Source organism: Lissotriton helveticus, chromosome 1_1 (genome assembly GCF_964261635.1).
Source record: "Lissotriton helveticus chromosome 1_1, aLisHel1.1, whole genome shotgun sequence".
Classification (NCBI taxonomy): Eukaryota; Metazoa; Chordata; class Amphibia; order Caudata; family Salamandridae; genus Lissotriton; species Lissotriton helveticus.
In genome coordinates this window covers 510,824,180-510,844,856 of record NC_136057.1, presented here as the reverse complement: position 1 = coordinate 510,844,856, position 20,677 = coordinate 510,824,180, and positions in this window count along the sequence as shown.

The window sequence follows — 20,677 nt, the reverse complement described above, 5'->3', positions numbered from 1 at the left end:
GAACTTAAAAAAAACAGGAGATGAAGAACCTCGCCGACAATGCCGCAAGGGCCGCGGCCTTAGCCACACAATGGCGGGTATTTGACCTCGGTGATAAGGCCAACAAATTGATCGCTTCGCTGGAGAGGAGGGATAGAGAACACAATTAGGTGGCTGAAGTGCGAAACTCACCGGGGATGCAGCATAGAACTGGGGTGGGGATAGCAGAAACATTCACGGAATACTATGAGGAGATTTATGCCTCCAATCCCACTAGAACAGAAGCAGAATGCCGGGAGCTACTTGTCGATGTCCGGCTACCTATGCTGTCTGATGAAGACAGGCAGGGCATAGAAAACGATTTCACGATAGAAGAGATCGAGGGGGCAATCCAAGACCTACAGGCAGGGAAGGCCCCTGGGTCGAATGGCCTTCCAGCTGAGCTATTTAAGACCATGGCGAGCATCCTAGTGCCGTACATTTTGTCTATGTTTGAGGAGCCTGGGGGCGTGGGCTGCTTACCAGTGGACCAACTGACAGCCACCATTGTGGCTATACCCAAGGCGGGCAAACGCCGGACCACTGCAGTTCATACAGGCCCATATCCTTATTGAATATGGAAGTCAGAATTCTTGCCAAAGTCCTGGTAAACCTCAGTACAGGTGAGATTACATCCCTGTTACACCCTGATCAGTCTGACTTTATGCCACACCAAAGTACCCGTCTAAACTTATGCAGTCTATATGGCGTGATGCATCTGACCGGATCCCGTCCGGATGAAGAGGCTGCGTTGCTGCCGGTGGACGCACGTATGGTGTTCAATAGCATTGAATGGCATTATCTGTTTGCTGTCTCAGACAGATTTGGGTTTGGCCCCAGGTTCCAATCCTGGATTAAGCTGCTCTATACTAACCCTATGGCTAGGGTCCTGGTGAATGGATCCGTCTCCCGCTCTCTCACCCTCTACAGGAGGATGAGACAGGGGTGTCCACTGTCCCTCATGTTGTTCACACTGGCTTTGGAACCACTCTCGTCGTGGGTGCGTGCTGACCCAGTGGCCTCCGGTATCATAGGCGGTGGGCAGTGGGAAGAAAAAATCGCCCTATATGCTGATGATGTCCCTTTTTATGCGACTAGACCCCGTTTTATAATCAGTAGGCTCCTACACATTTTTCATTTAATTGGTCCCTCCTGTTCATGCTTTCTGGTGGCCGGCCGCCCCTCCTTCCTGAGGGGATACAACTTCAACTACATAATCATTTTAAATATCTGGGCATTATCGTCACTAAAGCGGAAGCAGAATTCATGACCTGTAATCTCTTTCCCCAACTGGAACGTCTGAGAAGAGATGTAGCGCATTGGAGGACTTTGCCGATGTCTTTGATGGGGAGGGCTGTCCTGTCCAAAATGATGTCGCTTCCACGGATGTTATACTTCCTCCAGAATACCCAGTACAAGATACCTGACACATTCTTCAAAGAGATTGATAGCGAATTGCGGAAGTTGTTATGGGACGGGGGGGGGGTGAGAATAGCATTGGCCAAACTCCAGCGGAAGTGTATGAGGGGGGCCTGGCAATACCAGACGTGAAAAAGTACTATTGGGCATCGCAGCTGATGACTACAAATGACTGGATCTTCGGGGATAGAAATGACCCGGCATATCGGGTGGGGTTGACCACCTTGTGATGGGTACTAAGTGTTATGCAGCCACATTATATCGTAAACGAGTTTGGAAATCTATGCCCCCACATACCAAGGCAGTGTGAGAAGCGCGGAAAGGGGCTAATCAAATCCTCGGGTGGGGCAATAAATTGATGGAACGCACTCCGCTATGGGACAGTGATATGCTGGTTGGGAAATTGCAGGGCTTTGGCAAATGGAAGTTGTTAGATATAACTCATCTGGGGGATGTATGGCAGGGCCTGGCAATCGTATCTTTGAAACTCTGCAGACTGAGTTCAAAATTAGTGGTTGGGGAAAGGTATAGGTACTTGCAGCTGGGGCACACACTACCTGCACATATTCTAGATGGGGAGCATATCCTGGAATATGCCCCCCTGGAAGACAGGCTCCTTTTTACTGTGCGGGTGCCTCATAATCTGGGACTCACCCACAGTGAACTCATAATGAAGGAGACTGCATGGAGATTTTGCTGGTATACCCCTGGCTTGACTAGGCCGCTGCGCAGCAGCTGGAGTATGGGGCACCACGCTGGTTACATGCAGACACATGTGTACATGCGTGTGCACACGTGTAAGGGCTGCGCAGGGGAGATTCCTAGCATGCGCAGTCCAGGAGCAGCTACATAGTGAATGGTGTGGCAGGACTTATGCAGAATTGGGTGGTGGCAGGGAATAGGCTTTATACACAGGAAGGGAACATGCCAGGGAAAGTCAGTGTGTTTTACTGTGTTTTACACTTCAGTATTCCCTATGGGGATGTGGGGCCCATGGCTAAAATGACTTCCACAAAGCCTACAGATTCCAGACACGTACTAATGTACAGTGTAGCAGATGTGAAAATGAGTATTCTGCAAAGTCCAAAGTCATATTTGTACTGCTTTTGGGTCGTCCGGAAATGTCATATTTCTCTGAGTCCCTGGCTGGAGTCTGGCCATGGCAGGTTAGATTAATGACCTTTCCTCCCAGAGCGAAGATCTTCCCTCCAAAGAGAAAAGATAGGTAGAGCTAAAAGCCAATCCATCAACTGCTGTCGCTGGGTGCCAGACGCCAAGCTGAACCAAGGCAGAAAGGGGGAAAGAGTTGAGTTTCAGAGGCCATGTGGCCAGAGACACTGGACGAAGCCATTTTGAACAAACCCAGCGGCTGGACAAGAAGGAGGGAGCAGGGGCAGGGAAGTGAGGTGTCGCTGTTTGATAGGACACACAGAGACTTCCTGCCAGCCCCCTACTCAACTTTTAAAAAGTCTTTGCACAGGAAGAGAAGCTCTCTCTGGGGTGTGGTCTGCTGCGGCGAAAGGTGATGGACCCTGTTGCAATGGGAAGTTGGAAGGAGGACACCCCTGACTGCCCCCCAGGCCCTTAACAGCGCCAGAAGAAGAGCTCAGAACTGGGCCGCAGAAGAAGAGGCCTCTGCGCAGGGAGAAGAGAGGCGCAGGGAGCAAGTGAAAACCGCTTCCTGCAGAATGCACCCTCTTGGAGACCCGGAGGATGAAGGAGAGTGCTCCCAGTGGCTGGGTGTTAGAAAGGCGATCCCGGGGGAGGCAGAAGATGTCTGACTGACCACCCCTAGGTCCACCCCTCCGTCGAGAAGTAGCTGAGCGTTATCGAGAGGCCTCCTGGGTGAGGGTCCTCTCCTAGGATCGTACAGCAGGGTAACCACAACACTACAAAAGGACACCACACAAGAGGTTACGTTCTTAGGCTTTATCAAGAATAAAGGTTGCTGGGTCTCCGCGGTATATACAGGCAGATCGAGGTATCTATAGAGTCTCGTAAAAGGGACAGGGTAGCGGGACAGTCTCGGTATAGATACAGGAAGGGATACCCCGCGCACAGCTCTCAATCCTCGAGCCGGGGGGTTCCGAGAGGTCAAGCCGCGGCAGCGCCAGCAGGACTCGACAGGCGGTCTTTAACGGCGAGGAGGCCGCGGTAGCGCCAGCAGACTCTCAAGATGGTTCAGCCGCGGCAGCGCCAGCAGGCTCTTAAGATAGTTCAGCCGCGGCAGCGCCAGCAGGCTCTCAGGTGGTCCAGCCGCGGCAGCGCCAGCAGGCTCTTAAGATAGTTCAGCCGCGGCAGCGCCAGCAGGCTCTCAGGTGGTCCAGCCGCGGCAGCGCCAGCAGGCTCTTAAGATGGTACAGCAAAGGTGGGCCGCGGCAGCGCCAGCAGGCTCTCAGGGTCTCTTCAGGTTACAGGCAATGAGTTCTTCTGGTGTCGGCCGTGACAGCGTCAGCAGGGCTTCCAGTCCAGGATACAACTGACGTCCTACTCCGGGGCTGGCCCAGATATAGGACTGGAGTCCTTTGATGTCCGGACCCTCTCGCCTGGGGGTCAGAGGGGCCGGGATGATGGTGTCCAGACACCCAGCAGGGGGGTGGAGGCAGCGCCCAGGGAGGCCGGAGGGCGATCGATACTAGGCGTCCGGGGACGGCTGGAGGGCCATCGAAACTCCCTTTTCTCCGGGATCTGTCGAGTGACCACTCGACCACCTGGGTGGATCTTGGTGCCTCGATGTCTGGGCTTCGCTGGGGCCAGGGCCGAGGCCACGTGATCGTGACGTGGTGGGCCCAAGATGGAGTCGGGCGCGGCCTCGTGCTTAGGTCGTGAGGGGCCCACGATGGAGCCAGGCTGGTAGTGGGGGTCGGGGATGGTGACCGGACCAGCAATGTTGGGGCGTGCAGTGTCGGGCAAAAAGGGCTGCCCGATGCTGGGTGGAGGGCCGATGTCGTCCTGGGCCCGCCATGCGGGAGGGGTAGGACCACGCCATGAGGCCGGGTCCAACACTGGGGGACGCCGCCAGGAGCGTGAAGACGGGAAGTGGGGAAAATCGGACTCCAGGGGGCCGAGATATGCCCCCTAGAAGGTAGGCGAGCTTTGACCCCGCATGGGACCAACGGCGAAGCGCGTGGGGCTCCGCCGCCGGTCGCAATCATGCCCCCGGGGTGGGTCAGGTCCTGGGGGCTGTCCCAGGAAGAAGCCAAGCCGGGGGGCGCCGTCGTGCCCCCCGTGAAGATGCCCGAAGGGGGCCAGGAGCCCACCCTGGTCCCCGGTGATGAGAACGAGCGGGGCGGGGGAGCGCCGTCGCCCCCCCCGGTGAAAATTGGCCCCTGGGGCGCCAGGAGCCCACCCTGGCCCCCCGTCGATGCGGAATGCGGGGGAGCACCGTCGCGCCCCACCTCCGAAGATGCCCGGGGCCCCATCCCCAGGCCCCGAAGTCATGGAGGGGGCCTGGGACCCAATCCGCGGGCCCCGAAGTCATGGAAGGGGCCTGGGACCCCATCCCCTGGCCCCAGCAAAGAGGAAGAGGCCGGGGGAGTGCCGCCGCACTCCCCCGAAGGCTTCAGGAGTCTTCGCGTCTGCCCACCGGGCAGACCAGAAGGGATCGGCCGGCTCCTGCGGCAGCACGGAGAGTGCTGGCCGCGCGGTGAGCCAGCTGGGGCACCTGGGGGTGGGCTTCCCATGTTGCCCTCTAACCATGGAGGACAGCGGGGGTCCCCGGATGGGACCGGAGCCCCCCAGGAAGACCTGCAGCGGTGCGAGGGGCCCGGGTGGGACCGGGCCCCCGAAAAGAGGAGGAGCGGCCGGGGTAGGCTCCCCGAGCTGTCTGTGCGTACCTGGTGGTCAGGGTGGGACCGGGCCCCCCACCGAGGCACTGAATGCGGCGAAGCGCCACCGCGGCTCTCCCCGGAGCAGCGGGAGAGCTGCTCATCTAATATGCGGCACAGCCCATAATGCGCTGCAGGCCAGGACTGGCCTACAAGGGCAACACAGCGTTTTTTTGGCTTGTGGTGGCCCCAGAAGAACGGGGTCACCACTCTACATGTGCAAAGGTGCTGGGGGAGCTGCAGGAGAAGCGCAGTCTCCCCCCAGCATGAAGAGCAAAGTCCCACCCCAAGTGTCTTGGGGATTCTAAGGAATCAACCCCTCCAGGGCTCGACTGGCAGTTAACACCTTCTGGGCTGGAACTTTTGTTCTTCAGCTGAGGGTGTTTTGATAATTGCATCAAGGAGTGAAGGGCTGAGTAGGGGATGTCTAAAAGGGCATCGCCTGGAGGTGAAGAGGTGTATTTGCACTGAACTTCGATTATTAATGGTTATTTCTTGTAGAGGGACTGAATTTCACTTGGTTTCAGTGGAGAAGTGTGGCTCACTGGTTAGAGGCGGCAGACCCGTAAGCAGAGAAGGGCCCGGGACCAGGGTTCGATTCCCGACGCGGCAGGGTCGTGGACCAGGGTCAGCGGACTCGATAATTCTCGCCTCGGTGCCTACTCTAGTCAGAAACCACACTCGGCAACTCTGGGCATCAGCTTGCCTCATCTTCACAACGGCCCCCCCAGACCGCCGGGGATGCTTGGTCGCACCTTAGAGATACCCATCAGGGACCATCTCTCAGGGTGAGCCAGGACGGGTTCCCCAGCGGTCGAAGCGTGGAGATACTCCTCCGAGAGTCGATTCCTAGCGCTATATAAACCCGCAATTAAATTAAATTAAATTAAATGTGAAGTGCTGGTGCAAGGTGATGTCATAAGCAAAATGGATTTAAGTGGCTAGACATTCCTGCTAGGGTGTCTGACTGTAGATACTTAAACCTGTGATTTTATCTGTGATGCCTTTGGGGGCTGTAATTGCAATGCATTCTAATGATATCCAAATGTATTGAGTACTGTCATTCTAAACTGTGCATAAACATGTATTCTTGCTGCTGCGCTTAGGTGAAGACCCCAGACTGTTAGCCGTTTAGATGAAGAGGTGCATACTGTATGGTCAGTAGGAGATGCTCAGTCAGGGTCATGTGTCAACAAGGCAGGTGTAGCCTGGTTAATGCTTGTTGAGGTAATGGGGGGGGGGGTCGCCACTGAGATGGTGCCAGTGCGGAGGGCCCTCGCTCCAGGTTAAGACCAATTCACTGCATTGGGGGCAAGATGATGTGCATACATGGGAGTGGTGGTACTAGACCCCACCCCCCCTGCGGGAGGGGTGGAGATGTTATGCAATGTCACAAAGTAATTCCATCAGCTTATGTATATTTGTAAATTGGTGCATAGTATTGAGTGGTGTGTGTGTTTAATAAATGTACTCTTACTTTTATAAAGCAAAGTACAGACTGGGCAATCAATTATTGAGTATTATTTTTGCGCACCTGCAAATGGCGATTACTAGCCCAGAGCATCTCCCCTGAGTAAGCCTCAGACTGCTCTGCAACGCTACCCTCTGAGAGTCAGGCGCTGCCCTAGGGTGTTTGGTTCCCAGTGAAGGACAAATGTGTCATGTTATTTGTGCAGGCCTCACAGATGCTGCCTCGTTCTCCAGCATTGGTGTCTTGCGACGGGAAATATAGTATCCCATTCTGGTGTGCATTTATAGCATTTGATAAGTCCAGTTTAGCCACACATTACCTATGCAGTAATGAGCAAATGGAAGAGCGCAAGGCTCTGAGAAGGGATCAAAGTTTTGGTTATGTGAACTAAAGGTATGGGAAAGGAAAGCCCCGCGCCCTTATGTGTCATGTGAAGATATTATGGTTTAAATGTAAACTGTATTGATATGACCGCGCTATGTTGATTATCATGTGCTAGCGGGATGGTGCTTTCCAGGAAATGATTACAAACAAAGGTTCTAAACCATATTGTACACCTTTGAACCCTAACACTACACGCACTACACCTGCATGAGGAGGGTGTCTCCTCAAGAGATAGGGACAGCAACTGATACCTACATCACAGAGGGGGGTGGAGGGGTGGATTGACATTTAAGGGGTCAGGTGAAAAAGGGGTCCTGGGAGGTTCCCGTGCTTTTTAAGGGCAGGGAGGGTTTCCACAGAAGGGGCCCCAGCTATCTTTCCCCCGCTGAAAGTTTTTTGCTATTGGCACAGGCCAAAACCACTGGAAGGGTGGGGCAGGAGGTTTCTTCACCCCGGGTAGTAACCCCCCAGAGGTTCCCATGGTGGGGGACCCCAACAAACTTTTCCCACGGTGGGAGGAGGCTGTGGTAGAGTTGTGTGTCCGGCAGGCCCCCCAGGTTAACTTGTGGGGAGGTGAGCAACACAGGGTTGGCCCCTGGTAGTGGGTGGCCCCAAAGGAGGGTAGTTCTTGAGTGATGGTGTGTGGTGGTAGCCCCTAGGTACCCTAGGTGGACAAGATAACTGACCCAGTGAAGATCTGAGTGGGGGTGATGTGCTCCCTAGTTTCCAGTTGAAGGGTTAGTGGTGGACGGTGACCAGCCCGGTAGTTCCTGTGGGACTTGAACCCCAGGACCTGGAGCTGGTGGGGGAACCTGAAGTGGTGGCTGGGGCGATGCCTAGCCGGCAACCGGTCAGGTAGGTCCTCTGGGACATGGACCCAAGGACCAGGAGCATGAGGGTGTTCCCCCTAGCTCGAGGCAGGAGGTGGACTTCTGCAAGGTAGTACCACCCTGGACACAGGTGGGGCCTATCTTCAGTGAAGGGACCCTGTGTTTCGCGAAGGGGTGGTACAGGCATAGCCGGGATCTTTAGAGTCCCTGGCTGAGAGTGGTAGTAATACCCTGAAGGCAGGTGGGGCCTATCTAAAGTGAAGGGACCTTGTTCTACAGAAGGGGTAGTGCAGGCTATCCAGGGACCATGTAGGTCCCTGGACGGTCTCACAAGGCGCTGCCGGGAGACCGGGGAGAGCCATGAGAAGTGGGCCTGGGTCTAGCTAACTCGAGACCCACCGGCTCTCTAAGGGTACTCCGGGAGGAGTGCGCGCCTCTCGGAGGGAAGGGTGCATAGGCCCTGTTCTCGCAGTGGAGAACAAGAAAGGGGTCTAGGCTCCCGGGGTAGTTTCCGTGTGGAGCTACTGACGGGGGGAATGAGCTGTAGGGGGTCTGACAAGGCACCCTCAGTGTTCCTTCCTAGCACTGCCAAGTTGGTAGTGAGACCGGTCTGAGGTCCTATTTTTGGAGTCAGGCTAGTGGTCAGAGGAGCTTTTCTGTGTGGGAAAAGCCTGAGGGGCTGTGCTTTCTTTAGGGAAGCCAGTCATCCCGAAAGGGTGGTGGCAGCAAAATGACCTCAGCGGCAGGCTGAGGGTGAGGGTCCAGAGAGGTTGCATCTTTAGGGTGCAAGGATCAAAACGGAGAGAGGGACCTGGTTGGAACAAAGTCTGTAAGGGAGACCAGCTAGTGACCCGGGGATGGGATGTAGACCTATCCTGGGAGACCGCATCAGTGCCGAGGCACTGTTCCCTTGTCCAGAGGAGGGGTAGGCATAGTGTTACGTGCCCAAGGGCAAAGGTGGGCCTAGTTAGGCTGAGTCCATGTAGACAGTGAGTGACCTGGAGGTATCTAACCTAGAGCCTGGATGGGTCTTAGGGTAGTCTAGGATCCCTGTCATGGGTGGAGATTTCATGGATGAGATAAGCAGGTGGTCTGAGCGGATAACTGGTGAGTCAGGGGGATCTGGTCAGAACCCCTTATAACTAGTTATCGCTGACTACAGGAAGTGTACCCATGTAGAATGGCTACTTCTTCCTTGTAGGAATCAGCTGAGCGCGGCGTGTGTTAGAAGGTGGTTCTGACACTATGGGCCGCCCGGATGTTTTGCTTTTTGAGCACCTAATTGTTGAGCGTTTACTGTGGGGGAGCCTCATAATCTGGGATTCACCCACAGTGAACTCATAATGAAGGAGACTGCACGGAGATTTTGCTGGCGTACCCCTGGCTTGACTAGGCCGCGGCGCAGCAGCTGGAGTATGGGGCACCACGCTGGTTACATGCAGACACGTGTACATGAGTGTGCACACGTGTAAGAGCTGCGCAGGGGAGATTCCTAGCATGCTCAGTCCAGGAGCAGCTACATAGTGTATGGTGTGGTAGGACTTATGCAGAATTGGGTGGTGACAGGGAATAGGCTTTATACACTGGAAGGGAACATGCCAGGGAAAGTCAGTGTGTTTTACTGTGTTTTACACTTCAGTATTCCCTATGGGGATATGGGGCCCATGGCTAAAATGACTTCCACAAAGCCTACAGATTCCAGACACGCACTAATGTACAGTGTAGCAGATGTGAAAATGAGTATTCTGCAAAGTCTAAAGTCATATTTGTACTGCTTTTGGGTCGTCCAGAAATGTCATATTGGTCCCTGGCTGGGGTCTGGCCATGGCAGGTTAGATTAATGAGTTTTCCTCCCAGAGCGAAGATCTTCCCTCCAAGGAGAAAAGATAGGTGGAGCTGAAAGCCAATCCATCAACTGCTGTCGCTGGGTGCCAGGCACCAAGCTGAACCAAGGCAGTAAGGGGGAAGGAGTTGAGTTTCAGAGGCCATGTGTCCAGAGACCGGGGGTGGGCACACCACCTCCCTTGAGTAAGCCTCAGACTGCTCTGCAACGCTACCCTCTGAGAGTCAGGCGCTGCCCTAGGGTGTTTGGTTCCCAGTGAAGTACAAATGTGTCATGTTATTTGTGCAGGCCTCACGGATGCTGCCTCGTTCTCCAACACACTGGCTTTGGAACCACTCTCGTCGTGGGTGCGTGCTGACCCAGTGGCCTCCGGTATCATAGGCGGTGGGCAGTGGGAAGAAAAAATCTCCCTATATGCTGATGATGTCCTTTTTTACGCGACTAGACCCCGTTTTATAATCAGTAGGCTCCTACAAATGGTTCATTTAATTGGTCCCTCCTGTTCATGCTTTCTGGTGGCCGGCCACTCCTCCTTCCTGAGGGTATACAACTTCAACTACATAATTATTTTAAATATCTGGGCATTATCGTCACTAAAACGGAACCAGAATTCATGACCTGTAATCTCTTGCCCCAACTGGAACGTCTGAGAATAGATGTAGCGCATTGGAGGACTTTGCCGATGTCTTTGATGGATGGGGAGGGCTGTTCTGTCCAAAATGATGTCGCTGCAGCGGATGTTTTACTTCCTCCAGAATACCCAGTACAAGATACCCGACACATTCTTCAAAGAGATTGATAGCGAATTGCAGAAGTTGTTATGGGACGGGGGGGGTGAGAATATCATTGGCCAAACTCCAGCGGAAGTGTATGAGGGGGGCCTGGCAATACCAGACGTGAAAAAGTACTATTGGGCATCGCAGCTGATGACTACAAATGACTGGATCTGCGGGGATAGAAATGACCCGGCGTACCGGGTCGGGTTGACCACCTTGTGATGGGTATTAAGTGTTATGCAGCCACATTATATCGTAAACGAGTTTGGAAATCTTTGCCCCCACATACCAAGGCAGTGTGAGAAGCACGGAAAGGGGCTAATCAAATCCTCGGGTGGGACAACAAATTGATGGAACGCACTCCGCTATGGGACAGTGATATGCTGGTTGGGAAATTGCAGGGCTTTGGCAAATGGAAGTTGTTAGATATAACTCATCTGGGGGATGTATGGCAGGGCCTGGCAATCGTATCTTTGAAACTCTGCAGACTGAGTTAAAAATTAGTGGTAGCGGAAAGGTATAGGTACTTGCAGCTGGGGCACACGCTCCCTGCACATATTCGAGAGGGGGAGCATGTCCTGGAATATGGCCCCCTGGAAGACAGGCTCCTATTAGACCAGATCTCTGAAAAGGCAGTGTCCCTTACATATAAAAAGATCGTTAATAACTCACCTGAACCCTTGGGGGTGCTAAGGGAGGCCTGGGAGACTGACATTGGGCTGTTGGTAGACGATGATAGGGTAGAGGCCATACAAAGCCAAGGAGAGGTCGCGGTCAGAGTGAGATTCCCACTGGTTCGGCTACGAATCCTCGATAGGTCCTACTCAACGAGTAGGCTCATGCACAAACTCAGACACATCCACATTGATACTTGCATAAGGGGCTGTAATATGAAAGGTAACTTCTTCCATATCATATGGGAATGCCCAATTATACAGCATAGTTGGGGGAAAGTAATACGGGTGCTGTCGGAGGTCCTAGGAAAAGAAATCCCTCTGGATACCAGAGGGAACATACTACGTGTCACGGGAGAACAGACGTGGCCGAAATATCAGAAACTCTGGCTAATGGTGGCTGCAATGGTTGCCAAGAGAAATATAGCCAGGTCATGGGGGGGGCTGCCCTTCCACCAGCCAAAGGTGGAACAATGGAAGACTGACTTAGATTAGTGTTGTGGGGCAGAAAAAGTTGTGTATGAGAGATGGGGTAGCCCCAAGAAGTGGAAGAAAGTGTGGAGCCCTTGGGAAGTCTATAGAGGTTTATAAGATGTCACGCTGTGATGTCCTATCATCCATTTTATGTGCTTATTGTACTGTATACTGCGTAACTTATATACATAATAAAAAGATTTGTTAAAAAAAAGGGGCAAGGGTCAAAGACTGAGGTCTAGTGGCAGGGGTGCCGGCTTGTTCGCTCCAGGACCTCCTCCAGCTTGGCCTCTAGGCGCACCATCCAGAGGAGCATGCGGCGCCGAAAGTTCCTGTAGGAACAATAGGGGTGGGCAGCCATGGATGATAATGAATGTGATGATGATGGGCGGCAGGCGGCTTCCTGAGCATGGCGCCGTTCCACGGGAGGCATGTGGAGGGCCTGGCTGGGGCCCTGGGCATTGGAGGAAGTTGCACCTGCCGCCTCCTCTGCCAGGACAACCAGCCGGCGATATTCATCCCGGATGGCCTCCAGTCCTTTGCCGTGCCCTGGCTGCTAACTCCTGCCTGGTGGGTTGGGAAGGAGTAGCTATATCAAGAAAGAAAGAAAGACCATTGTAACCAACACAAAACAGTAACACAAAGTTACAAACATAAAAAATATAGTGTCACAGTAGCACTAGCAGTTGTGGTACTCTTCTCCTCACTTCCTCTGCCACTAAGACATGGATGTGATGATTAGAGTTTCAGCACTATGGAGTAGAATAGAAGTAGTCTTCTTCTGTCTCTTGTTTAGCACAATTAATCTTGGAAGCATGCCAGCTCAGTCAGCTTTTACCCTAGACAGACATACTCATGTCGCAGACTCATGTTACTTTACTACTGTCTGAATGTGGGGCAGCTGTACTTCACAATTATATATTTTTCCATTACGGCCAAATGCTTATACAATTTCACCCTGACTACTACAATAAGGCACATGATGATGATGACATGCTTATGAATGATGATATACGGCGTCACAACATCATGTCACTCACTGATGATGATGAAATACCGAGTGATTTGTAAGTACTAGTAGTTACCATGCAGCCGATAACCACCCATGGCTGACACAGTCAAAAATGACTGGGGTAGGGACAGGAGCGAAAGTGGGCCTTAGAGTCGGAGGGAGGCAGTTAATAATGGGTGAATAGGGTGCATAATAGTCTTGCACAACATATTTGTTGTGTCTGCAAACTACTGTGAGTGAAGGGAGTATTCCATTCTGAAATACAAGTACAACCTCAAACCTTTGAATCAAAAACTGTGCAAAAAAAACAGTTTTTTTTCTTCCCAGGGTTTTTTTCATTTATCAGTGCATTGCTCTTCTAGCATTATTATTTGATTCTTCACCCTTGGCTTTGGTACTCTGGCAGTTTAATTTTCTTTTGCATTCTCTTCATCCAATCTGACTCTGTTTTCACCTATCATTCAGGCATCCATACATCCAGACATTGGGTATCTTAAACCAGCTGTCACCGACAACATCCGTTTGTCATAGATATAACCAAGCACCACCCATGCGTCGTTGCCTGCCTTAGAGCTTGACCCCTTAAACTCCCCCGGATGATTCCTTTCACCCATACAGTATCACCCAACCAGGCAGGCATCCTTTCTGCTTTCTCTTTCACCTTTTACCCATCCTTCAACTACCCATGCATCTTATCATTTTCATCTGCCACCTACGTGCATCACTGGCCCCTTCCTTCACCCACGCATCCTTCCCTGCCAGTCCTACATGTCGTCTGACTCTTTGTCATAAAACTCTCTGCTGAGTTGAAGATAGAATAGAATAGGCCATTAATTACTCAACCCCCGCCGCTAATGCTAATGTTAAATAAAGGGTGTCTTCTTCAACTGTTCAGTGTTCACAACAACTTAGTCTCAGCAGAAGTATAGTGTACTACTGAGTGTACACCCTTGCAGCGAGTGTATTCATCATCCCCAATAAGTAAGTAATATGACTTACCACTGCCTGCCACTGCTGCTGGCTCCCCCCCTGCTGCTGCTGCATCCGCTCCCTCCGGAGTGGGATGGCCCCTCGCCACTGGCCCCGGCACTGGTGGTTGGTACGCGTGGAAAAAACATTTCAAATCTTTTTAGATGCCATATACGCCTCCCCTATTTATTTTTTTATTAGCAAGATTGAAAATAATACATAATTTCTAATACATACACCACACACATCACTATCGACAATTCGGGAGAGTAGAGTAGACAGTATTGTCCTATCAAAAATAACAAAATAATATCCTGTTGGGCATTTTGTTGGTGGCAATTTTTGAAAATCCTCTCAAGAAGAGGACAGCCCAAAGGACTGGACTCAGCGACTAGAGCTATTGGTGCATCTCATTTTTTGAAAAGAAGAAAGAGTAGCCAACTGGGTATACTAGATGTCTCTCTAAGTTGAAAAATAATTGTGCCCTCCTCCTACTCCTCATACTTCCTTCCAAGCTATGGTGCTCGGTAATCAGTTGTTCATTGTTCACCATCAACTGCTGCTACTAAAAAAAGTACTAAGCCTGGATTAGAAAAAGTTAAATACAGTTACACCACTTTGGGGTGTCCAACGTGAGTGACCATCATTACCGATTGAGCATGATGAGACAGTAAAAGAAACTAAAGCCTTCCCATCTCATAAACCTGCAGAGAATATCTTACTTGGGCATGCAATCTACATAGCAGATTAGTGCTACTAGTAAGAAGTCCTTACTAGTACTAGTACTAGTAGTAGCCTAGGACCAATGGGTTCTCTGAATCTTACAGTACCACTACTAGGCAATCCACATATAAGGAGAGAGGGAAAGCTGAGTGAAACCCAGAAGAAAGCAATCTACAGACAGACTAAAACAGAGTCAGAGCAGAGGTTAGTCAGATGCCATTTTATTTTATGTAAAAATAAAAAAACAGACACTGGAAACAATGTTAGTACTAGTACTTAGTATTAGTTAATGGAGCAAAAACAAGAATTTAGAAACAGATAGACTGAAGAGGATTTTGGAAAAATTAAAATTAGGAAATGGAAATAATAGAGCAGTAAAGGTTAGAGAGATATTAATATATAACAACATCAGGTTGACTTACTGGGCCCAGCAGCTGAGCCATCTGCTCCTGAGGCTGCTTCCTGCTGCTCCTGGGAGGCCCCTCCAGGACCCGCCGCACTGCCAGCAGACCCAGTCTTCTTCTTGCCCCTGGATGCTGATCATGTAAGACATAATTAAAGAGACAACAAATTATTTTTGTTAAATAAATAACTATAATTGCTCGAAAAATATTTCTAGAGTGGAAACGGCAATTGCAATAACATTGACCTATCCTAAATCAGATTGACTTATTCTACTGGTAGTAGTCGACTAGTATGTATTGCTGTGGAATACCATCCAATCATTATTATTCCACAGTTCAATTCCAATTCCTGAATTCTAAACATACCTAGCCCGCCTATTCCAGACTTTGGAATGAATTGCAAAAAATGATTTTTGCTTCTACTAAGTTCCGATCTCATTCCCAATCATCTCTCAGTCTCCAACTCAAACCCCCTTTGACGAGCCAATTACTAAGTCTGCATTTTTATTCTTCTTAATGCATCGATGGATGCATGCATATTGCATACACCAAATTGGTTGGTTGCTATTCTATTCACTCACTATACGAACAAACTACAAAAAGTTCTACTAGGACTGAAGTCATGTGAGAGGACATGTCAACCAGGCCACTGAATTACCAAATAATACTAACAAACTACTACCACTATCTCAGTGACAGGAGACAGGACAGCCTGACAGGACAAAGGAAAGGACTGGAGTCTTTCCTATATGCATTGCCTAACTTAAATTCTCTAACCTCTCTTATATAACCAGCCCAGGAGAGCGCAAAGTTGCAAACAAGAACGATTAGTTATTAGCGCCAAGCATGAGCACCTGTCTGGAAGTAACTATCACATAATAAGATCTTTAAACATAAGTTACCTGCATGTAAGCAGCAGCAGGATGTTAGCTATTTGCGAGAAAAAAAATATATTTGCAATAACACAGAACACAAGAACACAATAGTAATATAATTAGCTACTCACCAAGCCCCGGGACCTCAACACCAAGCAAGCCCAGCAGGTCCTGTTTCCGGTCCAGGATGTTGGACCACCGGTGCGTCAATTGGTTATGGGTGTGCTGGACCCCAGAGCAGCGAAACACTGCCTGGCGCACCTTCTTCCACCGCCAGTGACATTCCTGGAGTGCATACATGGACCCAGGCCTGCCGCCTGCTGCAAGGGTTAGGGGAGGAGGCGCTGGACAAAAAAAAACAGTGCTGCCTCCTCCGCGGATAAGGCCAGTGGCTGCACCCTTTGTGGGTGCGGCCTTCCGCAAGGAAGGCGGTCGCGGCTCTTACTCCTCTTCACCTGGTCCTTAGTTTTCTTACGGCTCTTTGCCATGGTCTGGGTAGGCGGGGGCAGAAAAGAAAAGGTAGGAAGTCAGAAAGTATGTAAAAGAAATTAAAAAAGCAAGTAATAGAAAACGAGTGAAAAGGCACCAAAAACACACACAAAAAGTAGGAAAAACAAATGCAAAATATACAATCCGGAATAGAGAGGGATAGATAATATATAAAAAAGATTACAAAAAGTTTCTAGAAACCAAGGATTGAAAAGATGTAGGGAGGATAGTAAAACAGGCGCCGAACCATAGCACAAAGTGAAAAAACAAGATGGCCACGCCCATTGGCGACCGCATGGTTAAGTGTGCGCGATATTTCCCCAAATCATTCAATAAGTGTCCCCGACACGCAATACGCGTTCCCGAACAGGAAAAAAGCATTGTGAACAGGCAGAACAAGCAACTCTGCATGCGTGCGTAACTCCACGTAGCTCGCGGAGTTTTTGCACCATCGTGGAATTCCATGTAGCGCGACTATGCGAACTCTGCCCAGTGTTAATTTTGTCTCCACTATTATTTTCCTTCTCGTCCACTTGTTTCTGCACATATTTTGATTGGATTTAGTATATGACATTACAGTATCCCCTACACATTGTTTTAACACATTTGCAGTTCTAGCTGATAGCCTGATTTTATGCACCAGGGCTCACCATGATGTTCTGTCCCAGTTTTTAAATACTTCCAGCACTCCTTTCGGGTCACACCTGTTCCTGAAGCCATCGTGTCTGTGCACGAGATTTGAATTTACCGCGTTTGCACAGGTATTCTACCACTTTTATGTTGTTTCATTTTGCACAATCATTTTTTGTTGGATTTCCTAATTATACATTCTGTTCCTCAAATCCAGTAAATCTGGATTGTGTTTTTTCTGCTGGACACCGCTTTGATTCTTCAAGGTACTTTGCTTCTTTCCTTTATGGAATCGGAGCTTGTATCACATGTTTATTACTTATCTCAAGGTATTGTCCATTTGTGTACTAGCAGTGGACTTCCCTGTCCCGCTCTGCAGCAGGTGCATTGTTTTACTTGTGGTGGATAAACTGAGAGCTACTAGACATTCATGGATTATTGTAGGTATTTACTGCATGCAGAGAGTTCTATTTATTTCTATTTCAAATTTTTGGTTCTTCTCATAGTTTATATCAGCACATTTCACCCCTCTCAAGCAATGTTTTATAAGGATGGGTTTTGAAAGCACATTGGGATCCTTTCTGCAACCGCAATTAGAGCATGCTGGTATTTGAAGTTCGCATCTTCATGCACTGAAGTAATTGTTTCTGTTAGCGTGAGTCTTCACCACTTTGTTGATATTCGGTGAGCTGTCCGTCATTACTTGGAACGGCGGTTCACTTTTCTACGCTAGGTTGACCACGTACAGTATATTCTACCATTTATTTAGTGTGTTTGTATCAACACAGCGCTGTGGAATTTTTATGGATGCATTCTGGTCCTTTTTCTTTATATGCGGTCCGTTTTTTACCGGTGATGATTCTCTTCATGTATAATTGATGATCTTTTTCTTGAGTTTTACAGTTACCGCTGATGAAGGGTGTGTGTTCACCCAAAATGCTGTGGGTCATGATTTTTAACCATAAATACTTCCTTACGCAGTGAATGTTATATTCTCATTCAATCAATTAATCAATCAGGGAATTGTGAAGCGCGCTACTCACCCATGAGGGTCTCAAGGCACTGGGGTGGGGGGGCAGGTGCAGCTCCGGGTCAGCCAAAGTGCCAGGTCTTGAGGTGTTTCCTGAAGGTGTGCAGAGTGGGGGCGCCATTAGTGCGTCCCTCCAATCCTCCCCCTCCAGTGGACCCACCCATTCCTCCCACTGGCTTCTGAGCCGGTCCAGTTCGCTGGGGTGCTGTTGGTTAATGTGCGATAAATACTGGAGACGCCCCCCTTCCCCAGGTTCCCCATCATAGTTTGAGCCTCCGGTGGACTATATTCCGGTAATGTGCCATCTGGTATGTGTGAGTGGAGAGTGTGACGCAGCTGCAGGTATCTGTAAAATTGTGATGGGTGTAAGGAAAACCTGGATTGTAGGTCCTGGAAGGAGCATATGTGGCCGCCGGCCCACACATCCCAGAGTTGGGAGATCCCGATAAGATCTCAAGACTGAAATCCTTTTAACCCACTAACTTCCCTTAGCCGCATTCCATGACAGAGTGGCGTGTGCTGGGTTAGTGTGTGTCCATTGGGTGTGGTGCAGTGATGCCCGCCTGGCCAGAAGAACGGTACGTGTCACCCCAGGTAAAGTGCTAGGTATGGGCCCCCGTACATCATAGTTTGAATTCGGGATAGACCCAATTCACCCAGCTGAAGCCTTTAGGCCAGATCCGACCATCCCCCACTAAACCAATCATGTAATGTGAGTAGGCGGGTCGCCAAATAATACAAATATAAGTTGGTCATCCCCATGCCCCGTCGAAAGGGGCATGTCCGAGCTGTGCAGGGTCTCCGACCACTCCAGAGAAATTTCTTGGCTGTGCTATCCAACTCTCTGAACCAGGCCTGTGGGAAGCAGAAGGGGGTGTTCTGAAGGACATAGAGGAATCTGGGGAGAATCATCATTTTGACCAGCGGAGTTATGTTGAGGGACCAGCTGAGATCAGGGAGCAATGCAACCCAAACCCCCAAGTAATTGAACGACTGGCAAACCACAATACCCTAAGGGGTATTGTGGTTTGCCAGTCGTAGCAATCCCTTGCTAAGTGTAAGGGGAACAGGACCGATTTACTGGGGATAAGTCAAGGCCTGCCCAAAGGAGTGCAGCACCTGGAAACAGTGAGGGCCGGATTGGGCCCGTTCCGTGAGGAAGATTAAGACTTCATCTGCATAAGGGGCAATTTTGTCCTTCTCCGAGTTGGGCCACTCCCAACCCTGAATGTGGTCATCCGACCGAATGAGGTTCGCTAAGGGCTCCATGCTAAGGCAAAAATGAGGTGTGAGAGGGGGCATCCCTGCCGCGTTCCTCTTCGAATGGAAAACGCCTCTGATAATACCCTGTTGACTAGTACCCGAGCTTGAGGTCTAGAGTAGAGAACCTTCATCAGGTTGCGAAAACATGGACCAAAACCCATCTCGGCCAGCACATCGCCCAGGTACTGCCAATCCACAGAATCGAAGGCCTTCTCAAAGTCTACGAGAAGAAGTGCCAGATAATGAGTTAGCAAGTGGTGGTTTGCTAGGTCCAGATGGAGACAACTGAGGCAGTGTCTAGTCCCCCGCATAGGCATAAACCCACACTGGTCGGGATGGACCAGCTTGGTGAGGTAGGGCCTCATTCGCTGGGTGAGGACTGTGGTGAATATTTTAACCTCTGTATTTATGAGGGAGATTGGGTGGTATTCCGCACGGCTGGGTGACGGCAGTTGCGTTTTAGTGGCAACGTCTGTCTCAGGCGGAAAGGAGCCTCAGCAAAGAGATCAGAGAGGTGCGGGATGAGGATCTCCCAATATGTAGTGTAGTACTCCTGCGGGAGACCATCTGGGTCTGTGGGCCCAGTGAGGTATGCACTATGGCTTCATTAATCTCCTTGCGGATGATGGGGAAATCCAAGTCAGGAGACTCAAGGGTGCTAAGGTAAAGGATATGGAGATGGCCTGCGCCAAGCAATATGGAAAGGGAAGTTTCAGGGCACTGCACTGAGTATAACTTGTGATAGTAGGAGGCAAAGGCCGGGCCATAGCCAAAGGAGACAGATGTGCCAGACCATCTGGGCCCATAATCTCCAGAATGATGCGATTGGCCCTTGGGTATGTAGCTAGTCAGTGAAGGATCTTCCCGTTCTTCTCACCCCATCCATACACCCTAGCTATAGATGATCTCCATAGGAGCTTAGGGCATCCAAGTAGAGCTGGTTGATTTCGCACCTTAGGCATGTGAGTTCCCTTTCCTGGGCTGCGTCGCGGTCATCAGGAAGACATTTCTCAAGGAGCAGCGCCTGAGCCTATCACAGGGTGATCTGGTGTGTTTGGGCTTGCTGCTGGAGTTTAAGTTGGCCATTGGCGAAGCCACGGATGGTGGCTTTGCCCACTTCCCATAGGATGACCGGAGAGAGGACAGAGCCGGTGTTGGCAATGAAATATTGCTGAAGTTCTGCCCCAATCGCCTTTTTAAACTCCCTTTCCTAGAAAAACCAAGCGTTCATCCACCAGGTTGGGCATGTCGAGGGTGGAAGTTCTTTAATTCTGAGAAGTACGGGTGAATGGTCTGAGATACCCCTGGGAAGGATACGTAAGTCTTTAATTGTTTGTCAGTCAATAGAGGGGACGAAAATAGCATCTATATGTGCATGGGTGTGGTGTGCAGCTGATGTGTGAGGGAACTGCCTGCTTTTGGGATGCCATATTCTCCAAGCATCGCACAGGCCCAGGGAGGTGGGGGTTGAGAACTGCATTGATCACGCCCCCAACTATTGCAGCACCCAGAGGCAAGGAGGTGAGGAGGTCGGTGGTGTGCTCCAAAGTTGCTGTGAACATCGAT